Genomic DNA, 17,622 nt, shown 5'->3' on the forward strand with positions numbered 1-17,622 from the left:
CGCCTGCATATGGTCCTCATCATCAACATCGAGTCTGCCCCACTTTTCAATCCACAAGTCATGCAGTATCTATTGAGGGGAATAAACAGTCAAAGTTACACATCATTAGGACCATAAGGAGTCTTTTTCATGTGATTAACAGCTCTGGGTCCTGATCCCCATTGACTGAGGATTGACAAGATCTCATAGAGCTAAATTCTACTATGGTCAGACCCCACCTGGAGTACTGTGCTCAGTTCTGGTCGCCTCACTACAGAAAGGATATGGAAACAGTAGAAAGGGTGCAGAGGAGATTTACAAGGATGTTGCCTGGATTGGGGAACATGCCTTATGAAAACAGGTTGAATGAACTTGGACTTTTCTCATTGGAGTGATGGAGGATGAGAGGTGACCTGATAGAGGTGTACAAGATGATGAGAGGCATTGATCGTGTGGATAGTCAGAGGCTTTTTCCCAGGGCTGAAATGGCTGACACAAGAGGACACAGGTTTAAGGTGCTGGGGAGTAGGTACAGAGGAGATGTCAGGGGTACGTTTTTTACACAGAGAGTGGTGAGTACATGGAATGGGCTGCCAGCAACAGTGTTGGAGGCAGGTACGATAGGGTCCTTCAAGAGACTTTTGGATAGGTACATGGAGCTTAGAAAAATAGAGGGCTATGGGTAAGCTGAGTAATTTCTAAGGTAGGGACATGTTCGGCACAACTTTGTGGGCCAAAGGGCCTGTATTGTGCCTTAGGTTTCCTATGTTTCTATGTTTCTAAATGGTGTCCTGGCACCAGCTCAAAATTCAAAGTAAAATTTATTACCAGAGTAAATACATGTCCCCACATACAACCCTGAGATTCTTTCTCCGTGGGCATACTTAGCAAATCTATAGAACAGTAACTGTAAACAAACTGTGCAAATGCCGATATAAATAAATAGCAATAAATAACGAGCATCAAGTAACAATATAACGGATGCCTTAAATATCCCCCAGCTATCCCCTTTTGTTCAAGAGCCTGATGGTTGAGGGCTTGAACCTACTGGTGTGAGTCCTGAGGCATCTGTACCTTCTACCCGAAGGCAGCAGTGAGAAGAGAGTACAGCCTGGGTGGTGAGGATCTTCGATAATGGATGGTGCTTTTCTATGGCAATGTTTCATGTAGATGTGCTCAATGGTCAGAAGGATTTTACCCGTGATGTACTGTGCCGAATCCACTACCTTTTGTAGGATTTTTCGCTCAAAGGCATTGGTGTTCCCACACCAAGCAGTAATGCACCCAGTCAACACACTTTCCACCACATGTCTATAGAAGTTTGCCAAGGTTTTCAATGACATGCCAAACCTCCGTAGACTCCTGAGGAAGTACAGGCACTTTCTTTGCAATAATATTTCTATAACAGGTCTTCTAAGTAGTGACACCCAGAAATTTAAAGTTACTGACCCTCTCCACCTCTGATCCTCGGATGATTACTGGCTCATGGACCTCCGGATTCCCTCTCCTGGTCTACAATCAGTTCCTTGGTCTTATTGACTCTGAGTGAGAGGTTGTTGTTATTACACCACTCAACAAAACGTTCAGTCTCCCCCCGTACACTGATTCATCACCACCTTTGATACAGCCCATAGCTGTCGAGTCATCAGAGAACGTTTTATATGGTGTTAGAGCTGCACTTAGCTACACGGTTATAGGTATAAAGTGAGTAAGCAGGGCCACACATCCAGTGGAGTTCCTGCGCTGACAGAGATGTTTTTGTCAATCCAAAGTGACTGGAGTCTAGTAATTAGGAAATCCAGATTCCAATTGCACAAGGGTGTATTAAGGTCCATGCCTTGGAATTTATTGATTAGTTCAGAGGGGATGAGGGTGTTAAGTGCCAAGCTGTGCTCAATAAAGAGCATCCTGATGTATAAGTCTTTGCTGTCCAGATGTTCCAGGGTTGTATAAAGAGCCAACGAGATAGATTCTGCTGTAGACCTGTTGCTTCAGTAGGTGAATTGGAGCAGATCGAAGTCACCATTCAACACCAGCCTCTCAAAACACCTTATCACCATGGATAAAGCGCCACTGGGCAATAGCCATTGAGACAGGATACCTCGCTAGAGGTTGAAGATATCCATGAATACACCAGCCAGTTACTCAGCACAGGTCTTCAGTACTCGGCCAGGTACTCTGTCTGGACCGGATGCTTTCCTTAGATTCACACCCCTGGAGGCAGCCCGCACACCATCTTCAGATACTGAGACCTAAGTTTCAATGGGAGACATGGGGGGGTGTGATGGTTCCTCCCTGTTCTAGTGCTCATTAGTTTCACCCTCAGTTCAATGGCAAGGAGCTCCACCATAACCTGATTGAATGGCAGGATAGGTTCAACTTCACTTGCTTAAAGGGTGTTGAACTTAATAGGATATTCTTATAAGGTGAGTGAAGGAAAGTTTGGGGAGATTTCAGAGATTCTGTTTTTTAGAGTGTGGTAAGAGCCTGGGAGTCACTGCTGAGGGCAGTGGTTGAGGCAGATCCATTAAGGACATTTAAAACACTCTTAGACAGGCATGTAGATGATAGAAAAAACAGAGGCTTATGTAGGAGGGAAGGGTTAGATTGATTTTGGAGTAGGTTAAAAGGTTGGCACAATATGGTGGGCTGAAGGTCCTGTACTGTGCTGTACTGTTCTACACACAGTGGCAACTTTATTAGGTATCAAAAAAAGTCTGTACCAGAAAACAAGGTATGACTTGCAAAGGGCTATTTTAAGAGTGAAGAAACAATTCCGAGCAAGGTTGGAGGCATCGTGGATACTCATCAACTCTGGCAGGGTTTGTAGGAAGTTACTTTCTACAAAGTGAAACCCAACAGCATGAATGTCAGTAATGCTTCACTATCAGATGAACTCCACAGCTTTTATGCCCACTTTGGAAGGGAGAATGTAACTACAGATGTGAAGATCCCTGCTGCACCTGATGACCCTGTGATCTCAGTCTCCGAGGCCAATATTGGGCTGTCTTTCAGGAGGGTGAACTCTCGTAAGGCAGCAGGAATACCTGGTAAGGCTCTGAAAACTGCCAACAGATTTTGTTAGGAGTATTCAAGGACACTTTCAACCTCTCGTTTCTGCGTTTGGAAGTTCCCACTTGCATCAAAACGGCAACAATTAAACCAGTGCCCAAGAAGAGCAGGGTGAGCTGCCTTAATGAATGTTGTCCAGTAGCACTCACATCTACGGTGATGAAATACTTTGAGAAGTTGGCTATGGCTAGAATCATCTCTTGTCTCAATAAGGACCTGGACCCATTGCAATTTGCCTATAGCCACAATAGGTCTACAGCAGACAATCTCAATGGCTCTTCACATGGCCTTAGATCACCTGGACAATCACAAACACCTATGTCAGAATGCTGTTCATTGACAATAGCTCAGCGTTTAACACCATCATTCCCACAGTACTGATTGAAAAGCAACAGAACCTGGACCTCTGTACCTCTCTCCACAATTGAATCCTCAACTTCTTACCCAGAAGATCACAATCTGGGCAGATAGGTAATAATATCTCCTCCTTGTTGATGTTCTACACTAGTACACCTCAGGGATGTGTGCTTATCCCACTGCTCTTCTCTCTCTATACCTATAACTGTGTGGCTAGGCATAGCTCAAATGGCATCCGTAAATATGCTGATGATACAACCATTGTTGACAGAATCTCAGGTGGAGACGCAAGGGCAAACAGGAATGAGATATACCACCTAGTTGAGTGGTGTCGCAGCAACAACCTTACACTCAACGTCAGTAAGACCAGAGCTTACGGTGGACTTCAGGAAGGGGAGGATGAGGGATTCTCATAGAGGGATCAGAAGTGGAGAGAGTGAGCAATTTCAAGTTCCTGGGTGTCAAGATCTCTGAGGATCTAACCTGGTCCAAAAATATCGAGGCAGCAATAAAGAAGGTAAGGCAGTGGCTATATTTCATTTGGAGTTTAAGGACATTTGGTTTGTCGCCTAAAACACTCGAAAACTTATACAGACGTACCGTGGAGAGCATTCTGACAGGCTATATCTCTGTCTGGTGGGGGGGAGGAGGAGGGGAGGCACTTCACAGGATCGAAAGAAGCTACTGAAAGTTGTAAAATTAGTCAGCTCTATCTTGGGTACTAGGCTCAGTAGTATCCAAGACATCTTCAAGGAGCAGTGCCTCAGAAAGGTGACGTCCATTATTAAGGACCCTCATCACTCAGGACATGCCCTTTTCTCACTGTTACCATCAGGAAGGAGGTACAAAAGCCTGAAGGCACACACTCAGCAATTCAGGAACAGCTTCATTTTCCTCGGCTATCTAATCCCTAAATGGATATTGAGCCCATGAACACTACCTCACTTTTAAAATTATTTCTGGTTTTGCACTATTTTTAATTTAACTATTTAATATACACATATATATACCTACTGTAATTGATTTACTTATTTATCTTTTTCTATATTATCATGTATTGCATTTTACTGCTGCCACTGAGTTAAAAAAAACCAATGATATTGAAACTGATTCGATACCTCCCATACCTAATAAGGTGGCCCCTGAGTGCATATTCATGGTCTTCTGCGGTTTTAGCCCACCCACTTCAAGATTCAACATGTTGTGCATTCAGAGATGCTCTTCTGCACACCACTGTTGTAACACATGTTTATTTGAGTTACTGTCACCTTCCCGTCAGCTTGAACCAGTCTGGCTGTTCTCCTCTGACCTCTCATTAACAAGAGATGATATTTCTGCAAGAACAACCACACAGCAGTTCCTCAGCTCACGCTGGGCCAGCTGCAGACGAAGGCAATCCAACTTGTCTTCCAGGGAGCGAACACCGGAGGACAGCACCCATGGGAGAGCTGGCACGTAGGGGCTAGCCCCCAACCCAACCCAAATTCCAGAGTGACCACCGCCACTCTCTTCTGTCCTTCACTACCTCCAGCGCTTATTCATCTGCACGGCTGTAACAAGTGAGGCCGTGGCATGAGAGCCTAGTCCGCATAACATCCAAGGCCTCCGTCAGTTTTGCCAATGAACCAAGAACCGGACTTGCAGTAGTTTGTATTACCGATGGCCAACAAGGTCTTACGATCACAAGAAGGATGTTTGAGACACACATTTGCACTACTTGTTGAACCTCCAGAGGCTGCTGCCGTCATTTTATTTAGAGATACAGCACAGTAACAAACCCTTCTAGCCCAGTGACCCATGCCATCCAATTTCACCCATGTTGCCGATCACCTACTAACCCATCTGTCTATAGAAAGTGGGAAGAAACAGGAGTACCTGGAGGAAACCAACACGGTCTTGGGGAAAATGTACCAACTCCTTACAAACAGCTGTGAAACTACAGCCAGGTGTAAAGGTTGCCCCTCAGATTCCTAATAATCTTACAGCTCTCACCATAAACCCTAAGTCCTCTCGTCCTTGATCCTCCAACCATGAGGAAAAGACTGCACACATTCACCTTATCTATGCCGCTCATACACTTCTATAAGATCATCCCCTTTTCTCCTGTGCTCCACTGAATGAAGTCTCATTCTATTCAACTCTCTCCAGAACTCAGTCCATCATAAATCTGCTCTGCACAACTCCTGCCTGCATCTTTTCCACAGCAGTAACACACTTTGTCAATGCTACCATTGTTTTTAAATCACTAATATATTTATTCTAATTTAAGCCCTTGCTCAAATTGCACTTGGAGTATTGTGAGCAGTTTTGAGCACTCCGTCCCACCCCCACCCAACCCTGGTCTAAGAAAGGATGTGCGGGGCATTGGAGATGGTCCACAGAAGGTTCGTGACAATGATCCTGGAAATGAAAGGATTAATGTATATAGCATGTCTGATGGCTCTGGGCCTATACTCACCAGAGTTTCGAAGAATGAGGGAGGATCTCATTGAAACCTATCGAATATTGAAAAGCCTGGAGAGAGTGGAGGTAGAGAGGGTATTTCCCATAGTGGGAGATTCTAGGACCAGAGGGCACAACCTCCAAATACAAACATTTCCATTTAGAACGGAAATGAGGGGGGATTTCTTTAGCCAGAAGGTGGTGAATACAGCTGCAGACTGAAGTGGAGGCTAAGTCATTAGATATATTTACAGCAGAGATTGATAAGATCTAGATTTGTTAGAGAGTTAAAGGTTGTGAGGAGAATGCAGGAGAATGAGGTTGAGTGGGATAATAAATCAGCCATGATGGAATGGTGGAGCAGATTCAATGGGCCAAACAGCCTAATTCTACTCCTGTGTCTTATAGTCTTATATAGATTGTCTGAGCCAAGCTTTTGATACTCACTCCCCTTCTCTCTTTTCCATTCCTCATTCTGGTTCCCCTCTTACCCCTTATTTTCTCCTCACCTGCCTATCACTTCCCTCTGGTACCCCTCCTCCTTCCCTTTTCCCCATGGTCCACTTTCCTCTCCTAACAGATACCTTCTTCTTCAGCCCTTTATTTTTTCCCACCTATCACCTCCCAGCTTCTTACTCCATCCCCGTTTCCCCACCCACCCACCTCACTCCTCAGCCACGATCGAATGGCGGAGCAGACTTCATGAACAGAATAGCCTATATCTGTTCCCACGTTCTTTGTCTTAAATTTCCCAGTTGCCTCATTGTGATTCATTGATTACTGTTTCTATAACACAATGACTCTTCAACTGTGCCTTTCACCAAGGCAGGGTTGTCAGAATGGAATATCCATCAAACAAATTGCTCACAACTGTTTGCACAGAGGAACTGCCTGCCTGATGGAAGACTTCAAATCTATGTTTTGCAGTCCGAGTTCTCCCCACGTTGACAGCTTGCCTGTGTTACTGAGATGAGGCATGTTGAAAGCAATCCCAGGACTTCAAGCAGGGGGTGATGCAACATTTACAGCACTATTAAATGGTTATGCCTGAGGGAGTATCATAAATAACGGACAGGTGCGCTCAAAGCAGACACACCTATCCTCGGACAGGAGTTCCTCAGCTCACAAGCATATTATACTGTCTCTTTGAAAATCCCTTCTCATAGTCTTTTTTTTTTTCAGGCTCACCTTAGTGGTGGTGATTTCAAAGTTTTCCACTTGAGTTAAATTCTGCTTTCCTGCAACTGTGTTTTATATAGACGTGCTCAATGTTTGGGATGGACTGAGTCATAACCACTACTATCTGTTAACTTCTATCCAGAGAGGACAGGTGGAACCCGGACTTAGCCTCTTCAGCTGGCATCTCCAACAGTGCAGCACTCCCTCAAGGTTGCCCCTTGTAGCCAGACTAGGCACTATGTTCTCAATATTTATTGTTTATTTATTTATCATTGTTATTTTTCTTTCTTTACTTGCACTGTTTATTTATCTTCTACACTCTGGTTGAACCCCCAAGTTGGTGTGGTCTTTCATTAATTCTGTTATAGTTATGATTCTATAGATTTATTGAATATGCCCACAAGAAAATAAATCTCAGAGTTGTATATGGTGCTACATATGTACTTTGACAATAAATTTACTTTGAACTTTGGTTGATGTAAAGGGGCATGGTGTTGAACAAGAAGCAGGGGACTTGTGTCTTTGACCAGGAGGGATAATATTTCTAAGGCCTTGAGTCCTGATGAAGGATCTCAGCCTGGAATGTTGACATTCATTTCCCCTCCACAGGTGCTGCCTGACCTGCTGAGTTCCTCCAGCAATTTGTGGATGGGTGGATGTTATTTCTAAGGTTCCGCTGGCTGGTGGCGTAGTGGCATCAGCGCTGGACTTCAGAGCGAAAGCTCCTGAGTTTGAGTCCAGCCGGCTCCCTTGCACGCTTTCCATCCGTGCTGGGTTGAGTGTCAAGCAACTCAGACTCGTAAAAACAAGAAAGCCTGCTGAAAAAACACCGTCATGATGGCGACCCAATGACTCCACTCAGAGTTACAGGTTTTCTTCTTCATTTCTAAGGTCCATTAGTAAACAGGTCTCAGAGTCTGATGACACAGAATCAGAATTAGGTTTATTGTTGTGAATTAGATTGATTGTGGCAGCTGTACAGAGCAATAACAAAGCAAATGCTCTAAATTACAATAAGAAATATATTTTAAAAATAAATTAAATAAGTAATGCAAAAATAGTGAGGTAGTCTGTATGGGTTCATTGTCTGGTCAGTAATTTGATGGCAGAGGGGAAGAAGCTGTTCCTAAAGCATTAAGTGTGTTTCTTCAGGCTCCTGTGCCTCCTCCTTGATGTTAGCACTGAGAAGAGGACCTGTCAAGGGTAGTGGGGGGGTTGTTAATGATTGATGCCACCGTTTTGAATCATCATCTTTTGAAGATGTCCTCAATGGTAGGGTGGCTAGTGCCCATGATAGAGATGACAGACTGTACAATTGTCTGTAGATTTTTCTGATCCTGTCCAGTGGCCCTCCATACCAGACAGTGATGCAGCCAGTTAGAATGTCCTCCACAGTACATCTATAGAAATTTTCCAAATCTCCTCAAATTTTCCAATTTTGCCAATGACGTGCCTTCTTCGTAATAGCATCAATATGTTGGGCCCAGGATAGATCCTCAGAGATGCTGACACCCAAGAACTTGAAACTGCTCACCCTGTCCACTGCTGAACCCTCAATACGGACTGGTGTGTATTCCCTGGACATCCCTTCCTGAAGTCCAAAACCTTCCCCTTCTTGAAGACAATTGTTCTTACTGTAATGAGTGCAAGGTTATGGTTGTGACACCACTTAATCAACTGATCTATCTCCCTCCTGTATGTCTCCTTGTCACTATCTGAGAGCCTATGAAACAGTTGAGTTATCGGTGAATTTAGAGATGGTGTATGAGCCGTGCCTAGCCACACAGTCCTGGATGTAGAGGGAGTGGAGCAGTGGGCTAAGCGGGCAGCCTTGAGGAGCACAATGTTTCTCCAGACCACAGTGCACCCACGAAACATATGCAGGGTCATGTAATTGGTGAAGTATACATAATTCACAAATACTGATGTTGAGTTGGGGTTTCACTTTAAGAGGCTGTCTGATGTGATGAGGTAATTACACAAAGCACTTTTATCACACTTTGTGGTCAGTTTTTTGGTGTTCAATAAATGAGTTGCTACAGATTCTCCAAAACATAAAACGCCCCATCGTTTTATTTATGAAAACTTACACATTAATCTCACACAGCAAATAAAGCATAATATTACTACAAAAAAAGATAATAAAATACGTATAGTTCAGATTGCACGTAGTGTGCAGTTCAAGTTCAATTTTAATTGTCATTCAACCATACATGTGTATACAGCTGAACAAAACTTCATTCCTCCAGGGCCAACGTACAAAACGCAGTCACACGCAGCACACAAGGTTACGATCGTACATGCAGTCACAAAATAATATTGGCACAAGTCCCTGAGTTGCATGGCCTGGAGGTAAGTGGTTCATGGGATATTGTCCTGGAACCATGTTTCCGGGTCAAATGTGGGCAAATAGGAGCACAGTGAAAGCATGGACAAGCTGAGCACGGAGGGTCTGATTCCATGCTGTCTCACTCTATGACTCCTGTTTGAAAGTTGGAGCAGAGATATAGGGCTGAATGCCCTAAACTTCCTTTCATTATTTGTGCTTTTAATGTTCAAAACTTCACTAAATTTCTCCTCAAAGCCTGAGGAGTTAAAAGCTCCATACAAGTATTTCAAGATGCCAAAATCCGGAGCAACAAACTTCTGGAGGAATTCAGCAGGTCGAGCAGCATCTGCGGAGGGAGAGGGAATTGTCGACGTTTGGGGTTCTTGGGGATCAGGAGCCTGAAGGCACACACAACGAATCAGGAACAGTTTCTTCCCCTCTGCCATCAGATTTCTGAAAGGAGATTGATTCCCGGGCACTAACTCAGTATGTTTTTCACTTTTTGCACTACTTATTTAATTTAACTATATATACACGGAGACCGCCTAATGGTCCAACGGTCAAGAAGGCAGGCCAGCAGGCGTTGGTGGAGCGCTAAGAGCACCACAAGACACTTAGACGTCCTGGTCATCCACAACAAGAGGTGGTGATCTCTTTAAACTCCCCCGGCAGTAGGCAAAGGCAAACCACTGCTGTAACCTGCCGAGTACATGATTTCCCAATGTCAGAGCGGCGTGGAGGGAAATCGTCCGCCAACTGGAAATTACGGATGCGACCTACAACGACGATATATACACTGCCTATAAAAATTATTCATCCTGGATTGGAGAATGTATTGCCTCAAATTATTTCTGTTGATCAGACCGGATTTATTAAAAATCGCTATTCATCCTTTAATATTAGGAAATTAATGAATATTATTAATACTCCCTCATCTAGAATTCCAGAATGTGTCATCTTATTGGATGCAGAGAAAGCGTTTGATAGAGTTGAATGGCCATACTTATTTAGTACACTTGAGAAATTTAATTTTAGCCCACAATTTATATCTTGGATTAAATTGATATATTATACCTCTTTGGCTTTGGTACTTACCAATAATATAAGATCTCCCTTTTTTCAGTTGTTTCGTGGCACGAGACAAGGCTGTCCCCTTAGCCCATTGCTATTTGATATTGCCCTGGAACCTCTAGCTATTGCTATTCATGACTCACCTACTATACTTGGCATTTCCCTTGGGAATGTGATACACAAGTTATCATTATACGCTGATGATTTGCTACTATATATTTCGAATCCTGAGAAATCCATTCCTGCTGTTATATCCCTGCTCACTCAGTTTAGTAACTTTTCTGGTTACAAACTGAATCTTAATAAGAGTGAACTTTTCCCTTTAAATATGCAAGTTCCAATTTATAGACATTTACCATTTAGATTGGTTATGGATTATTTTACTTACCTAGGTGTTAAAATTACTAAAAAAACATAAGGATTTATTTAACGTCAATTTTTTACCTTTAATAGACCAGGTTAAACAATCGCTTACTAGATGATCCTCACTGTCTATATCACTGATTGGTCAAATTAATGCTATTAAGATGATTATTTTACCTAAATTCTTATATCTTTTCCAAGCGGTATCAATCTTTATTCCTAAATCCTTTTTTGATACTATTGACTCTAAAATTTCATCTTTCATATGGCAGAATAAAAATTCTAGGTTAAGTAAAAAATACTTGCAGAAATCCAAAAAGAATGGTGGCCTGGCACTGCCAAATTTAAGATTTTATTACTGGGCAATTAATATTCGATATTTAATATTTTGGACACAAGATGTGGATATTAATGTAAGTCCACAATGGGTTAACCTTGAATGTAATTCTGTACAAGGATTTTCACTGGTTTCCATCTTATGGACTTTGCTTCCCTTTGTTCTTTCTAAATTGAATAAACAAATGGTTAATCCAATAATTAAACATACATTATGAATATGTTTTCAGTTTCGTAAATTTTTTGGCTTGAATAAATTTATTTTATCAAGTCCCATTATATCTAATTTTTTTCAACCCTCTGTCATGGATCAAGCCTTTTTGGTATGGAAAATGAAGGGTATAGTATGTTTTCATGATTTATTTTTGGATAACTGTTTCATGTCCTTTGAACAGTTGTCTAATAAATATAATTCGCCCAAATCCCATTTTTTTTAGATATTTACAGATAAGAGATTTTTTGAATATGATGTCATCTACTTTTCCGATTTCATATCCAACCGATATCATGGAAAATTTTTAGGCTTAAACCCTTATCAAAAGGGTTTAATAGCAATCATTTATGATATGATTATGAAAATAGTCAGATATATCTGATAAAATTAAAAATGAATGGGAGAAGGAACTTCAACTTTCTTTACCTATAGAGAAATGGGAGAAAATTCTTCAATTAGTTAACTCTTCTTCTATTTGTGCTAAACATATGTTGATTCAATTTAAAGTGGTGCATAGGGCTCATATGTCTAAAGATAAATTAGCTCGTTTTTACTCTCATGTAAATCCAATCTGTGTTAGATGTCATTCTGAGGTAGCCTCTTTGACTCATATGTTTTGGTCTTGTCCTCTTTTGGAAAAATATTGGAAAGATATTTTTGATACAATCTCTACAGTTTTGCACATTGATTTAAAACCTCATCCTATCACTGCAATTTTTGGCTTACCAATGGTTGATCTGCCCTCTTCAGATCGGCGGATGATTGCATTTGTTACTTTAATGGCTAGAAGATCTATTTTATTGAATTGGAAAGAGATGAATCCTCCAACTACATCTCAATGGTTTTTTCCAAACCAAATCCTGTTTAAACTTAGAAAAAATTAGAAGTGGAACCTTTGATCCCTCGGTTAAATTTGAAGAAACTTGGAGGCCATTTATCCAATACGTTCATAGAATGTAATTTGACCTTTTCTGATTCCTTTATATTATTTATTAATTAGAGGGGAGGAGTGCAGTTGACGACATTAACGATTTTATCCAATATAATAGAAGAGCCCAGCTTTGTTTAGTGAAGTTTTAGTTCTGCTTAGTTTAGTTTACTTTGTTTTTGTTTTTTTTAATTTGTTTTTTTTCCATCTTTTTATCTCTTTATATCATGTTTATATCAAGAGTTTGGGAGGTCAATTATATTGGTGTTAATTATAGTTTCTACTTGCATGTGTTAATTGCCAATAATGTACTCCCACTCCCTTTGTACTATTGTGACCACCATGTATTCATTTTTGAAAAATTGAATAAAAAGTTTGAAAAAGAAAGAAAAATTATTCACAACAACTTTTGTTTTACAAGTTTGAATCACAGTAAATTTAATATGGCTTTTATTTTACTCTTTTGTGTCAGAGAAAACAGATCTCTACAAGGTGATCTGAATTAATTACAAATATAAAACACAAAATAATTGATTGTGTAAGTGTTCACCCCCTTTAATACGACACAGCAAATCATCACTGCTGCAGCCAATTGATTTTAGAAGTCATATAATTAGTTAAACCGAGATCACCCTGTATAGTCAAGGTGTTTGAATTGATTGCAGTAAAAAGACACCTCTATCTGGAAGGTCCAACTGCTGGTGAGTCAGCATCCTGGAAAAAACTACATGAAGACAAAGTAACACTCCAAGCTACTCTACAAAAAAAGTTATTAAAAAGCTCAAGTCAGAAGATGGATACAAGAAGATTTCCAAGTCACCGAATATCCCTTGGAGTACAATTAAGTCAATCATCAAGAAATGGAAAGAATATGGCACAGCTGTAAATCTGCCTAGAGCAGGCCATCCTCTTAAACTGAGTGCCCGTGCAAGAAGGGGACTAGTGAGGGAGGCTGCCAAACGACCTATGACAATTCTGGAGGAGCTACAGACTCCAGTTAATGAGATGGGAGAGACTGCTCAAACATCTGTTGTCCGGGTGCTTCACCAGTCGCAGCTTTCTGGTGGAGTGGCAAAGAAAAAGCCACTGTTGAAAAAAACTCACATGAAATCTCAGCTAGATTTTGCCAGAAGACATGCAGGAGACTCTGAAGTCAGTTAGAAGAAAGTTTTATGGTCTGATGAAACCAAAATTGAAAATTTTGACCATCAGACTAAACGTTAAGTTAGCGTAAGCCAAACACCACACATCATCAAACATTCCATCTCCTACAATGAAGCTTGATGGTGCATCATGCTGTGGGGATGCTTCACTGCATCAGACTCTGGAAGGCTTGTGAAGGTAGAGGGTAAAATGAATGCAGCAAAATACAGGGAAATCCTGGAGGAAAACCTGATGCAGTCTGTAAGAGAACTGCGATTTTGGAGAAGATTTATTTTCCAGCAAGACAATGACCCCAAGCATAAAGCCAAAGCTGCACAGGAATGGCTTAAAAACAACAAAGTTAATATCCTGGAGTGGCCAAGTCAGAGTCCAGACCTCAATCCAATTGAGAATTTGTGGCTGGACTTGAAAAGGGCTGTTCACTCACGATCCCCATGCAATCTGACAGTGCTTGAACAGTTTTGTAAAGAAGAAAGGGGAAAAATTGCAGTGTCCAGATATGCAAAGCTGATAGAGACCTATCAACACAGACTCAAGGCTGTAATTGCTGCCAAATGTGTATCTGCTAAATATTGACTTGAATGATGTGAGTATTTACGCAATCAATTATTTTGTGGTTTATATTTGTAATTAATTTAGATCACTTTGTAGAGATCTGTTTTCACATTGGCACGAGAGTGTCTTTCTCTGCTGATCAGCATCAAAAAAAGCCAGATTAAATCCACTGTGATTCAATGTTGTAGAACAATAAAACACGAAAACTTCTGGGGGGGGGGGTGAAATACTTTTTATATGGACTGTATATACACTTCTTACTGTAATTTACAGTTTTCATCATTATGTATTGCAATGTACTGCTGCTACAAAACAACAAATTTCAAGAGAGTGACATTAAACCGATTCTGATTCTGGATTAGGGTGTAGAAATGCTATTTTTCTTGTTTTTTTTGTAGTTGAACTTTCCTATGCATGCTTCTATTTTCATATAGTTACCTACAGTGTATATGTATAATTGTTCAGTGAATTTTCCAGCAATTATGATTATAGTTGCTTTTATATTTTCTGGAAACGTTTCAGTTTTCTGTGGCAGGTCTCATGCTGCTTGAATCTGGCTGTTTTACAGGTTAATTGTTATTATCACTGGAATGTTGTTATCTCCGGTCTGAGTACAAAATGACCATGACGGTTTTTCTTTGTCTTTGCTTGTTTGGGCTTTGTTTTGTAACACTTAATAAAATGGCCATAAGCAACAAGTTTTGTGTCTCTTTCTTGACTTTCTTGACTTCTGAAGAATCTTTGAATTGTGAAAATACTGGCATCCAACAGGGTCTAGACCATATATGTCAAAATCAAGGCCCGCGGGCCAAATCTGGCCCGTGGTGGAATTATCTTTGGCCCGCGAGATAATATCTAATTACTATTAAAGCTGGCCCCAGTAATCGAAGCGCCTATGGCGTATGATATGGCTAATGCTGAGTTTATTCAGGTACCAGGTTTTCAGGGTTTTTAGTGTTTATTCGGCAGTCTTGCTCGGCAGTCTTCTTCATAAGAAACGGAATTTGTAAAGTGAAACACTTTGTAGTTATAGCAGAGACTGAGACACATGAGAGCAGGCTGAAAAAACGGAGGCAACGAAAGCTGCGTTCGCACGCGTCCGACTGATCCGGCCCGCATGAAGCTGCATTTTGCTCAATCCGGCCCATGACCTAAAATGAGTTTGACACCCCTGGTCTAGACCCTTCAGCTGGACTGAACATTATTTCTTACCTGCTTGTGTCTTTGAAAAACTTCTTAAATCCAACCAACCAGAGATGCTAAACCTTTTTCATCTCTGACATCTTGTGCACCTTTCAACACTGACTTCTGGGATTTTGAATCAGGATCAGATTTACTGTTACTGAAATAGGAATACTTATTAACCCCTGAACCATCAGATGGTTGAATCATAGGAGATAATTTCACTTATCCCAACACTGAACTGTTCCCATAACCTATGGACTTGTCTTCAAGGACTCTTCTTCTCATGTTCTTGATATTTACAGCTTATTTATTTATTTATTATTATTCTTTTGTTACTTTTCTTTGTTTTTACCGTGAATACCCGAAAGAAAATGAATCTCAGTGTTGTATGTGGTGACACATATGTACTTCGATAATAAATTTGCTTTGAACTGTGAATTTGGAATTTACGTTTCAAGTTCCTGTACCTGACAGGAGCAATGAGTAGAGGGCATGTCGCAGATGGTGAGGGGAGAAAGAGCAGGCTTCAGTGAAATAGGAAACCTGGCCCAAATTGCTCTAAATTTAGGCTTCTTTTTGCAAATTAGAAAATAATTGGGATCATTTTCAACATGTTATTCCAATTTTAATTCTCACTCGTCAAGGAGTTCCAGCCCTCCTAACGAGGAATGTGGACAAGGTTTCAACTCGGTCTGTTCAGTTTAAGTATATTCATGACATGAAATCTAATACAGCTTCAAGTAGTCCATAAAACCAGAGGACAAGCTCCAATTTACCCCTGAGGGCTCATTTTATGTTGGTCTCTTACAGACACAGACTGTGATGAGATTTATGGTGTCCTTTCAACAACTGCAAACATCTATCACACGTCGAATCATGAGATGTCCAAACTGGTTCGAGGGTTGCTTTCTGGAAACCGTTTAAGTCAGTCCAATGCCGCTTGACTTGCAAGAGTTCACTTGCCAAAGTTATGCTTAGAATAACGGAGTGACTTACAGACTGGAATGTAATCAAGGGCACATACAGTGTATAGAATAACAGATTCAGATTCAAAGATGAGCTTCATTTGTCACATGTGTATTGAAATATTGAAATGTACAGTGAAATGTGTCGTTTGCATCAAATCAGCAAGGATGAGCAGATTTAGATTTATATCACATTTGCACCAAAACACTCTGAGGCCTCCGTCGGTCAGAGTTGACCATTGCTGTTGTATCCTAGCTGTCTCGATACACAAGCCAGAGCAGTACGATATGGAGAGCAAGCTGTTGCCCATGTAGCAAGCTCCCCCTCTCCATGCATCTGATAACCCAAAGGAATGTAGAGCGTAGAAGAATGAGGGGAAATTTGATAGAGGTATATAAAATTATAATGGGTATAGATAGAGTGAATGCAAGCAGGCTTTTTCCACTGAGTAAACACAAAGTACACTGCAGATGCTGCGGTCAAATCAAGACGTACAAACAAGCTGGATGAACTCAGCAGGTCGGGCAAAAGGTCCTGACAAAGGGTCTCGGCCCGAAACGTTGACTGCTCGTTTCAACAGATGCTGCCCGACCTGCTGAGTTCATCCAGCTTGTTTGTACGTCTTGATTTTTCCACTGAGGCTAGGGGAGAAAAAAACCAGAGGACATGGGTTAAGGGTAAAGAGGGAAAAGTTTAAAGGGAACAGTAGGGGGAGCTTCTTCACACAGAGAGTGGTGGGAGTGTGGAATGAGCTGCCAGATGAAGTGGTCAATGCGGGCTCACTTTTAACATTTAAGAAATCTTGGACAGGTACATGGATGAGAGGGGTATGGAGAGATATGGGCCAGGTGTAGGTCAGTGGGACTAGGCAGAAAAATGGTTCGGCACAGCCAAGAAGGGCCGAAGGGCCTGTTTCTGTGCTGTAATGTTCTATGGTTCTATGGAATGGCAGAGACCGATACAGTTTGGCATAAGCAGCATCGCAGGAGTTGTCAATCAGCTCTGAACTCAACGTAGGCCCGCCTTAGGGATTTCAGCTGCACAGTTTTCCTTGGTGTTTACTCTCGAAGCCTGCTCCATGAGTGGGTACAGTCGCAAGGCAGCAGAGGTTTCAGATCAGAGTTTTCCTTCTCCTAAATGAGCTGCCAACCACGGCTACTGAGCTACATCTGCCCAAAGCCACTGGTTTTAAGGCACCTGCAATCCACCGTTGCCCCTTCTCCTGTCTGTAGAAACTGTTTGGCTGGGCTAGTAACCAAGTGAAGGCCAGCACCTGCACTTGGTTGTCAGAGACTGTTTGGCAGAATCCCGGGCGCCGCCATTCAGCTGTTTAATTATGTAACAGATTTTCCCCCAAGCCATCGGACTACCGATCTCCTGCCCTCTGCTGTGCCTATTGTCTTGTTTATTACTTATTGTAATGCCTGCACTGTTTTGTGTACTTTATGCAGTCCTGGGTAGGTCTGTAGTCTAGTGTAGTTT

General features: G+C 41.5%; 1 long non-coding RNA gene across 1 annotated transcript in view; it reads right to left on the reverse strand.

Annotated features, from left to right (window-relative positions):
- LOC140725879 (uncharacterized) overlaps positions 1-17,622 on the reverse strand; it is a 56,205-nt gene that overhangs the window by 17,610 nt on the left and 20,973 nt on the right. The window contains exon 2 of the long non-coding RNA XR_012098498.1: positions 4-69. This is a non-coding gene — a long non-coding RNA (uncharacterized lncRNA). The remainder of the gene's footprint in view (positions 1-3; positions 70-17,622) is intronic.

The sequence above is a fragment of the Hemitrygon akajei genome, chromosome 4, assembly GCF_048418815.1.
Source record: "Hemitrygon akajei chromosome 4, sHemAka1.3, whole genome shotgun sequence".
NCBI classification, from domain to species: domain Eukaryota; kingdom Metazoa; phylum Chordata; class Chondrichthyes; order Myliobatiformes; family Dasyatidae; genus Hemitrygon; species Hemitrygon akajei.